Source organism: Lolium rigidum, chromosome 4 (genome assembly GCF_022539505.1).
Source record: "Lolium rigidum isolate FL_2022 chromosome 4, APGP_CSIRO_Lrig_0.1, whole genome shotgun sequence".
Taxonomy (NCBI): domain Eukaryota; kingdom Viridiplantae; phylum Streptophyta; class Magnoliopsida; order Poales; family Poaceae; genus Lolium; species Lolium rigidum.
In genome coordinates this window covers 3,330,961-3,341,935 of record NC_061511.1, presented here as the reverse complement: position 1 = coordinate 3,341,935, position 10,975 = coordinate 3,330,961, and positions in this window count along the sequence as shown.

The window sequence follows — 10,975 nt, the reverse complement described above, 5'->3', positions numbered from 1 at the left end:
AGCAATAAATCAAAGTAAAGGTGTTGAAACAACACATAAGAAGATTAAGTTTCAGCGGTTGCTTTCAACTTGTAACATGTATATCTCATGGATATTGTCAACATAAAGTAATATAACAAGTGCAATATGCAAGTATGTAGGAATCAATGCACAGCTTCACACAAGTGTTTGCTTCTTAAGGTGGAAGGAGATAGGTAAACCGACTCAACAATAAAAGTAAAAGAATGGTCCTTCGCAGAGGAAAGCATCGATTGCTGTATTTGTGCTAGAGCTTTTATTTTGAAAACATGAAACAATTTTGTCAACGGTAGTAATAAAGCATATGAGTTATGAAAATTATATCTTACAAGTTGCAAGCCTCACGCATAGTATACTAATAGTGCCCGCACCTTGTCCTACTTAACTTGGACTACCGGATCTTTGCATGCCATGTTTCAACCAAGTGTCACAAAGGGGTACCTCCATGCCGCTCGTACAAAGGTCCAAGGAGAATGCTCGCATTTCGGATTTCTCGCTTTTGATTATTCTCAACTTAGACATCCATACCGGGACAACATGGACAACAGATAATGGACTCCTCTTAAATGCATAAGCATGTGGCAAAGTTATTATTCTCATATGAGATTGAGGATATATGTCCAAAACTGAAACTTCCACCATGATTCATGGCTTTAGTTAGCGGCCCAATGTTCTTCTCTAACAATTTTGCATGCTCCAACCACTAAAATGATAGACCTTCGGACAAGACGGACATGCATAGCAACTCACATGATATTCAACAATAGTTGATGGCGTTCCCCGTAAACATGGTTATCGCACAACAAGCAACTTAATAAAATATAAAGTGCATAAGTACATATTCAATACTACGATAGTTTTTAAGGCTATTTTGTCCCATGAGCTATATATTGCAAAGGTGAATGATGGAATTTTAAAGGTAGCACTCAAGCAATTTACTTTGGAATGGCGGAGAAATACCATGTAGTAGGTAGGTATGGTGGACACAAATGGCATAGTAGTTGGCTCAAGGATTTTGGATGCATGAGAAGTATTCCCTCTCGATACAAGGTTTAGGCTAGCAAGGTTATTTGAAGCAAACTCAAGGATGAACAAGTGCAGCAAGACTCACATAAAAGACATATTGTAAACATTATAAGACTCTACATCGTCTTCCTTGTTGTTCAAAACTCAATACTAGATATTATCTAGACCTTAGAGAAACCAAATATGCAAATCAAATTTTAGCAAGCTCTATGTATTTCTTCATTAATGGGTGCAAAGCATATGATGCAAGAGCTTAAACATGAGCACAACAATTGCCAAGTATCACATTATCCAAGACATTTTTAGAATTACTACATGTAGCATTTTCCAATTCCAACCATATAACAAATTAACGAAGAAGAGACTTCGCCTTGAACATTATGAGTAAAGCCTAAGGACACATGTGTCCATATGCAACAGCGGAGCGTGTCTCTCTCCCACAAAGTGAATGCTAGGATCCATCTTATTCAAACAAAAACAAAAACGAAAACAAACCGACGCTCCAAGTAAAGAACACCAGATGTGACCGAATAAAAATATAGTTTCGTGGGAGGAACCCGATGATGTTGTCGATGAAGAAGGGGATGCCTTGGGCATCCCCAAGCTTAGACGCTTGAGTCTTCTTAAAATATGCAGGGATGAACCACGGGGGCATCCCCAAGCTTAGAGCTTTCACTCCTCTTGATCTTAGTATATCATTCTCCTCTCTTGACCCTTGAAAACTTCCTTCACACCAAACTTCAAGCAAACTCATTAGAGGGTTAGTGCATCATTAATAATTCACTCATTCAGAGGTGACACAATCATTATTTTCACTTCTGGACATTGCATAATGCTACTGGACATTAATGGATCAAAGAAATAAATCCAACATAGCAAAAGAGGCAATGCGAAATAAAAGGCAGAATCTGTCAAAAACAGAACAGTCCGTAAAGACGAATTTATAAATGGCACCAGACTTGCTCAAATGGAAAAACTCAAAACTAATGAAAGTTGCGTATATATCTGAGGATCACGCTCGTAAATTGGCAGATTTTTTCGAATTTTCTACAGAGAATTGTGCCCAGATTCGTGACAGACAGCAATGCTGTTTCTGTGCAGCGATCCCAAATATAATACCAACTTTGACATAGAAACTTTACTTGGCACAAAAACATGATAAGGAGAGGTTGCTACAGTAGTAAACAACTTCCAAGACTCAATAAAACAAAAAATTGCTGTAGGTAAAAACATGGGTTGTCTCCCATAAGCGCTTTTCTTTAACGCCTTTCAGCTAGGCGCAGAAAGTGCAAATCAAGTATTATCGAATGAAGAAGCATCAACATTATTATTTTTCATGCAAACACAACTTGTTGCGGAGGGTACTTTAGGTGCTCCATTATCTAAATTTTCTATGGTGGTGCTAGGGATTTTAGCAATTTTAGGCCTATAGTAATTCTTTTGTTTAGGCACTTTAGAGGCATACATGAATTTTTGCTCTTTACCCACATAAGCTTTCTCATTATACTTGAGAGAAGAAAAGGTTGAACCCAAGGTTCCCATAGCTTTTTCAAGTTCATCAATCCTATTGGTTTGATTATCATGAATAACACTAATTCTTCCATTAATTCCTCCTAGGGATTTATCAAGTTCATAAGTTTTGTCAAATAACATTCCCAATTTAGCTTCAACACTTGGAAAGTTTTTCTCTATGGTTTCCAATTTTTTCATAACATCTTCAAGAGAGATTTCAATTTTAACTTCATTAACAGGTGGTATTCCAACTAGACTCTCAATGATGCAACTAGCTTCTAAAGCGGGGGTACCTAGGAAATTACCTCCCGAAAGAGTATCAAGAACATATCTATTCCAACTAGACAAACCAACATAAAAGTTCCTAAGAAGGATAGTGGTGGAGTGTTTCTTAATGCACCTTTGATGAGCATTACTAATTCTATACCAAGCATCTTTAAAACTTTCTCCACCTTGTTGCTTAAAAGAACGAACTTCAACTTCGGGATTACTCATGATAACAGCAATAAAGTAAACTAGGCAAATAAAGTAAAGACAAGTAACTAATTTTTTTTGTGTTTTCGATATAGAGAGCAAGACAGTAAATAAAGTAAAACTAGCAACTAATTTTTTTGTATTTTAATTTAGTGCAGCAAACAAAGTAGTAAATAAAATAAAGCAAGACAAAAACAAAGTAAAGAGATTGAGAAGTGGAGACTCCCCTTGCAGCGTGTCTTGATCTCCCCGGCAACGGCGCCAGAAAACAGTGCTTGATGCGCGTAGATGTACACGTCCGTTGGGAACCCCAAGAGGAAGGTATGATGCGCACAGTGGCAAGTTTTCCCTCAGAAAGAAACCAAGGTTGATCGAACCGAGGAGGAGCCAAGAAGCACGTTGAAGGTTGATGGTCGCGAAATGTGATGCGGCGCAACACCGAGGATTCCGGCGCCAACTAGGAACCTGCACAACACAACCAAAGTACTTTGCCCCAACGAAACAGATGAGGTTGTCAATCTCACCGGCTTGCTGTAACAAAGGATTAAACGTATCGAGTGGAAGATGTTTGCAAAGAAAACAGAAAAACAAGTAGATTGTATGCTATGTAAAGAATAGGACCGGGGTCCACAGTTCACTAGAGGTGTCTCTCCCATAAGATAAAGCATGTTGGGTGAACAAATTACAGTCGGGCAATTGACAAATAGAGAAAGGCATAACAATGCATATACATGACATGATAAATATAGTGAGATTTAATTGGGCATTACGACAAAGTACATAGACCGCCATCCAACTGCATCTATGCCTAAAAAGTCCACCTTCGAGTTATCGTCCGAACCCCTCCAGGTATTAAGTTGCAAAGCAACGAGACAATTGCATTAAGTATTGTGCGTAATGTAATCAATAACTATATCCTTAGACATAGCATCAATGTTTTATCCCTAGTGGCAACAGCACATCACAACCTTAGAACTTTCTCGTCACTCGTCCCGGTATCAATGAAGGCATGAACCCACTATCGAGCATAATTACTCCCTCTTGGAGTTAAGAGTAAAAACTTGGCCAGAGCCTCTACTAATAACGGAGAGCATGCAAGATCATAAACAACACATGAACAATAGATTGATAATCACCATAATCATAGTACTCTCTATCCATCGGATCCCGACAAACACAACATATAGAATTACATATAGATGATCTTGATCATGTTAGGCAGCTCACAAGATCTAACAATGAAGCACAACAAGGAGAAGACGACCATCTTGCTACTGCTATGGACCCATGGTCCAGGGGTGAACTACTCACTCATCACTCCGGAGGCGACCATGGCGGTGTAGAGTCCTCCGGGAGATGAATCCCCTCTCCGGCAGGGTGCCGGAGGCGATCTCCAGAATCCCCGAGATGGGATTCGCGGCGGCGGCGTCTCTGTAAGGTTTTCCGTATCGTGGCTCTCGGCATCGGGGGTTTCGCGACGGGAGCTTTAAGTAGGCGGAAGGTCAACGCGAGGGGCCACACGAGGGGCCCGGGGGATAGGTCGGCGCGGCCGGGGCTTGGGCCGCGCCGGCCACCCCGGCCTCCTCGTGGCCCCACTTCGTTAGGTCTTCGGTCTTCTGGAAGCTTCGTGCAAAAATAGGACCACGGGCGAAAGTTTCGTCCAATTCCGAGAATATTTCTTTACTAGGATTTCTGAAACCAAAAACAGCGGAAAACGAGCAAGCGGCTCTTCGGCATCTTGTTAATAGGTTAGTTCCAGAAAATGCATAAATATGACATATAATGTGCATAAAACATGTAGGTATCATCAATAAAGTAGCATGGAACATAAGAAATTATCGATACGTTGGAGACGTATCAGTCACACAGAACAACAAATACACCACAGAGGCATTAAATCAAATACTTCAAGAGCAATCGACTTCACCTTATTAGAATATCGTGGATATGATCTGGAGCGGGGTGTGGATGTATCCCGTGTCGGCGGCCTACCTAAGCACGATACAACCCACGCATGGATGCTCCCTTACAAGTATCTAGAGCTTGAATTCAATCTTCGTTCTAGGATCCACAAATATGCAGATCGAGAAGAATTCGAGGGCCACGAGTACTGCCTGTAGAACTTGAAGGGGACGACAATGACGAGGCAGAGCGTGAGTTTGAAGTTAAATCGGACTGACGAAGTTAGAAATTGGCGAGCGATTCCTCGCTCCCAACGCTCCGTGCATGGCCTGGCAGAGGGGAGGAGGACGGGGATGGAGGCTGAAATGCATCTGAGGAACATGGAGGTACCAACCTGTGAGAACGAATTTGTTGTCATCGGAGGCATCTATGGAGCTTGTCAATGTAGCGAAAACATGTTGCGGTACATAGCAGTGGCTAGGCTCGCGTGGCGGCCTCATGTGATGGCTCGTGGAGACCAACGGCGTTGACGGTCGATGCAGCGGTGCCGTTGGGACTCGCGCGACATCGGCAGGTAGGCTCAAATGGAGGTATCGCTTACTGGCTCGTGGCGGACGACGGCATGTTGGATCGAGGCGGCGGTGTCGCGGAGACTCGCGCGGCGGCGATGAGCAGGGTCGTGTGTTTGGCGACCGACGGTGCGTGCAGGATCGAGGCGGCGGTGCCGGAGAGACTCGCCCACGGCGACCGACAGGCTCGTGTAGTGCTGCCACAATGTGGCGGGGATGTTTTGGAGTCTGGGAGATCAAAACGATGGTGATTTTTGGGGAACAAAAGGAGAGAGATAATTGTCTCCGGGGGTCCCATTTTATTTTCCAAATATGTGGATGTGATGTATTAATGAGATTTATGTAGGCTGAAATCATGGAATCTTCCTAGAAGTCCTATTTTATTTTCCAAATATGTAGACTGAAATTATGGAGTCTTCCCATTCTATTTTTTAAATATGTGGATTCCAGCGTGTTAATGGGATTTTTGTAGGCTGAAATCATGGAGTTTGGGTGCACGTCATTTATTTTGGAAACTTTCTGAAATCTTGTGGTTTTGTGGGAGGACGAAATGGTCTTATGAAATTTAGGGGTTTATTATGTAAATGCCCGAGGAAGGTAATTTGTGAGATTACCATAGCGTGATTCCTGGGATGATGATTCCTAAAACGGCCCAGGATGATTAAATGCGCGAGTTGATATTCTGGAAAGGTTAGGACGACCTAAGTGTTGGATTGCAGCGTGAGTGATATTGATTGATTGATTGCTGGATTGCAGCATGAGACTTTCCCTGTTTTGGTGGGACGGACGACCAAAAGGACGACGAAAGTAAGGGGGAGAAGGGGGAACACGTTCGTTCTTTTTAAGTATAGAGAAAAAAGGAAAGTTGCATGGTAGGTCTAAGCCATCCGTTTTTCATGTTAAGATCCATGCGTAAATTTTTGTGCTTTGTTCTCCCAAATAGATAAAACATATAACTTAACTTTTGCGGGTCAAAAAAGATCTACAATGTTCTAAAAATTCAGATTTTTTGGTTATTGTGTCATGTAGCAAATTTTCTCTTAACTAAATGAGGAATTTACAAATAAAACCTATCGTTTTGAGTTTTTATGGTCACCAAATATCAGATGCTTGTTTTATAAACATTGTAGTCCCGTTGTGTTGCTGGCCTATGAAATTCAATTTTTATGTATTTTGTCATCTCGAAGGAAATTAATAATTTTATATGCAAGTAAAACACGGCTCTTGATGAAACATTGGGCACTGTTATATATGGGGTCTACTACCTACAATATTTCATAAAAAAAATATTGCCTTAATTCTACGTTTCTACAAGTCGCCATGTGATGCATGTGTCTTCTAGACATAGGTGCATTCAACATTATTGTACTATTATCTACAAGGGCAATTGGTTCAGGTGGCTTTTCAAACCTAGCCTAAGTAATAGTGAAAAATAAAGATGACAAAAGATGGTGTAGCTGATCTAATTATGTAAGTTATGGTTTTATTGTTGATGGTTACCATTTGTTTTTCGTTTCAACTTTTTGAGATCTTATGTATAACATCTACTACTTAATCAATAAGTGTTTCCAGTTCTAAGAGCTACCTGTGAACTAAGTTAGTGCTTAGTCAAGTCCTACATCATCCAATTGCATTGTGATTTGTGTTGCTGGTGGGGTTGCAACTCAGTTTTTTTGTTGCAAGTGGAACACAACTAAGAAAAAAATGCTCTGGACCATTAAATTAGCTTCATGAGTGCTAATCATGAGTTGCATCATGGTTTGCAACTGAGAAGTCAATAAAGTTGGATAATTTTTCCAAAGAGATTTTGTATCAGGTTTTGAAAACTTTCCTATTTCTAAAGTTCTTCAGCAAGTAACTTATTGCACGTCATATGTGGTGAGCAATCTAACAAATCCAATCGCACAAATATAAATTTACCCCGCATCACTCCTGTCTATACCTAAGCATTTCTCGGGCCGGGCCGGGCCTCGGGCCGGGCCGGGCCGACCAAGGCCCGACGCAGAAAATCTCGGCCCAGGCCCGGCCCGGCCCGACCGTCGGGCCGGAAATCTTGGCCCAAGCCCGGCCCATCAGAAGGAAAGCCCGTCGGGCCGCGGCCTCTGGGCCGGGCCGCTTCCTTAAATCGTGCAAAATGATGGCCCAGGCCCGGCCCATGCTGACCATCGGGCCAAAAAATCTGGCCCAGGCCCGGCCCACAGGCATGGTCGGGTCGGGCTTGGCCCGGGAATTTCGGGCCGGGCCGACCGGGCCGGGTTGCCCATGGCCAAGTATACTACTGTCGAGCGAGGGGAAACTCTAGAGAGCCGCAGCCGCCGGGATCCCCTTGTCGGCCTCCTCGCCGCCACTACCACGGCACACCGTGGTGGTAAGGAGATCTCGCGGTGGACGCGGTTTCAAGTGGATCTCATCCTCACTGTGGCCATGGCGGCTGCTTTGGTGAGGTACACCGTGATGCGGCCCACCGGCGACCTTCCATGGAGCCAGCTGCTCCTGCTAGTGGAGACCTTGGTGTGGGCCGCTACATGCAAGGCATTGGGGTGCTTCTTTGATGAGGTGGTCCTCCTCCAGGGATGGTGGTGGGCGGAGTTGCTGCTCCGGTCGGGGAAGCGGGCCTAACTACCTCCCGACGGCGCCATGCATGGTCGTCGATGGAGAAGAAGGGCTGGGCTGGATGGTGTTCGATCAAACCCTAGATCATCTGATTTTGGTGTCTCACGTGGTGCCTCCCTAGTTCCTCTTCGTTGCGTGGTTGGGCTGGACCCAATGGAGGGTTGACCTTGCTCTGTTGCCGCCTTTCTTGATGCCATCCTAGCCCTCGAGGTGCTTGTAGGGTTTGGTGTGTTGGATCTTGCAGGTTGCCGGCGGGTGACGTGGGGGTTGCTGGCTAGGCTTCAATAAAGGAGGCAGTCCTAGGGGTTACTATCACGCCAAGACAAATCTACTTGAAGCGTGTCTTCATTGATCTGCCCGGAGTGTCGAGTTCCAGAAGCCTCCGCCGACGAACTCCCTTGCGTGGTTCTAGGAGATTGCTGGATCGAATGGAATTCGGTCGTGCACATTCATGTTTTCTTCCTAGAAGTTTGGTTCAGGAGGGAGCCGTGAGAAACTCTGCAGTATGTTACCTTTGTGGGACTTGTCCTTGGTTCCATGGTAAAGTCAGTCGTGGAGAATGGCATGGACAGGAGGTCTAAAGACTAGAAATGGTGGTTCAAGTACTCGTGGCTATGAGGAATTGGCTTTGTCATTTGTGACATGGAGCAGCGACAACGGCAAGTGGGGCGACAACACAAGAGAATTTTAGAGTCTAAACTTGCAGGGTAATAATCCAATGTCTGGCCTTAATTGGTTATGCCTAACAATGACCTTATTGAAAGCATTGTTTTGTGAGTGTGGACTTTCTCCGGGGTGAAAACCATGATATATGATCAGGGAGACGACAATGTTTATGCACTATTTCCCCTTTGTTTGAGGCGTCAGTTTTGAAGATGGATTTCTGGAGCTGCTTTAGTGGTGTTTTCGTTCGCTACTACAAGTAATAGATGATTGTAGCAAGACTATTCTTCTTTATTTTCTTGAATGTGTGCATCCGTATAGCATGTATAGTCATTAGAGCACTGCGTTGTATAGCGTGTGCTATTAGAGCACTGCATTGTTGCAAAAGCTAGATATAATTGGTATCTTCTTGATATTAATATACACTCTTTATCGGAAAAAAAAGTGCAAACTAGTACAGGCTGCCAGAAGCAAGAACAAATTACTACTCTCTTCGTTTCTAAAGTTCGATATAAACTCTCAAAACAAAAATAGGTTGTAATAAGAGATGTATATAGGTTGCGGTGGCCAAATGCTGGCGAATAAGTGTACGTTTAGACATATGTCTTAAATAAAATTTTATTAACTTTAACCAACTTTTTACAGCATTTATGACACTAAATGAATATCGTTAGATTTATCTTGACATATAGTTAATAATATAGTAATTTGATGCAATATATTATGATTTTTGTAAAGTTCTAAGAAATGCTTCACATCAAAAAAACTTAAACGTACACTTATTCGCCAGCAAAATCTGGTCTATGATACGTAAATGCTTAAAAGTCCAAGACACGTCATGCATCGATCAGATCACCCGAAGCTAGCGTCGAGGGAGTGCTTGCAGTGGGCAATGGCGTTCTCGATTCCGTCCTGCAGCTGCAGCACCGAGTCGTCGCTTCGTCTCGGTGGTGCCGCGCCGACGGAGGAGCGGCTGCTTCTGGTGCGCTTGACGATCGAGGCTCGAGGCCTTCCAGCGGCCGAGAGGTCCGGTCCATCGCCACGGCGGCGGCGCGCGAGGGCCGTGATCTTGCTCAGGTACTTTAGAGCATCTCCAGCCGCGTCCCCCAAAGCGTCCCCCAAAGGGATTTGGGGCGCGCCGGACCAAAAAAGCGTTCCAGCCGCGTCCCCCAAAGCCCTTTTTTGTCCGGCGCGGCCCGATACGGTGTCCGGCGCCCGAGCCCGTCCCCGTCCCACAGGGGACGCTCCGGGGACGCCGGACACAACGAAAGCGAGGCCAAACGACGCGGGGCCGACCCGTCGGCGGCACGGAAGGCTAAAACCCCGTCGCCTACCTTTGGTCAAGCGACGTTAATGGCGTCCCTGTTTTCCCAGGCGACGCAGGGACGCGTCTCGTCGTGCATGGCCGCGTGGCCGTCCGCGCCGGAGTTATTGCGTGCAACCACCCGCTGCCGCCGCTGTTTTAAGACGCCCTGCGGTTCTCGCCGCTCACAAACCTTCTCGTCGCCGCCGCCTCCCTCCCGGATCTTCTCCTCCGCCGCTCCAAAAAATGTCGAGCTCTTCCTCCCGCAAGATCGCCGCGGCGAGCGGCTCCGGCCGCGGCAGCCTCACCGTGGCGGAGGCGTGGGCGCTGTACCACGCCCGGTATCCGGTCCCGCCGGACATGCGGCTGCCAAGCGGCGGCGGCCGGAAGATGGCCGTGAACGGCATTGGCGTCCGCCGCCGCCGAGCCGGGCTCGGACCAATGGAGGGACGCCATCAAGGCCCGTCGGGCTCAGCCGACCGCCGAGGAGCGGCGGGATCCGGACGTGGGCGGTCAAGGACAACGACGCTCGGTGGACGACGTACTTCCAGGGCGAAGTACGACGTCGAGATGCACAGCACCGACAACCTCGTCGGCGGCCCCAACAGCCTGGAACAGGGAAGGCCGCCTCTCGTTGCGGGGCGTTCCGGGCGCACCCTCGAGAACGTCATCCGCGGCCTCCGCAACGGCGCTCCAAGGCTGGAGATGCCGTCGTCGCCGCCGGCGTCTCCTCAATGGCAGCCGAGGAGGACGACGTACTCGTCCTCCTCGCACTCTTCTTCCTCGGGACCGGCGCGATCGACGCCGTCCTCGTCGTACCGGTCGGCGCCCTACACCGTCCCCAAACGGGAGGTCAAGGAGGAGCCGGCGACGCCCGTCAACACGAGGCGTGGCG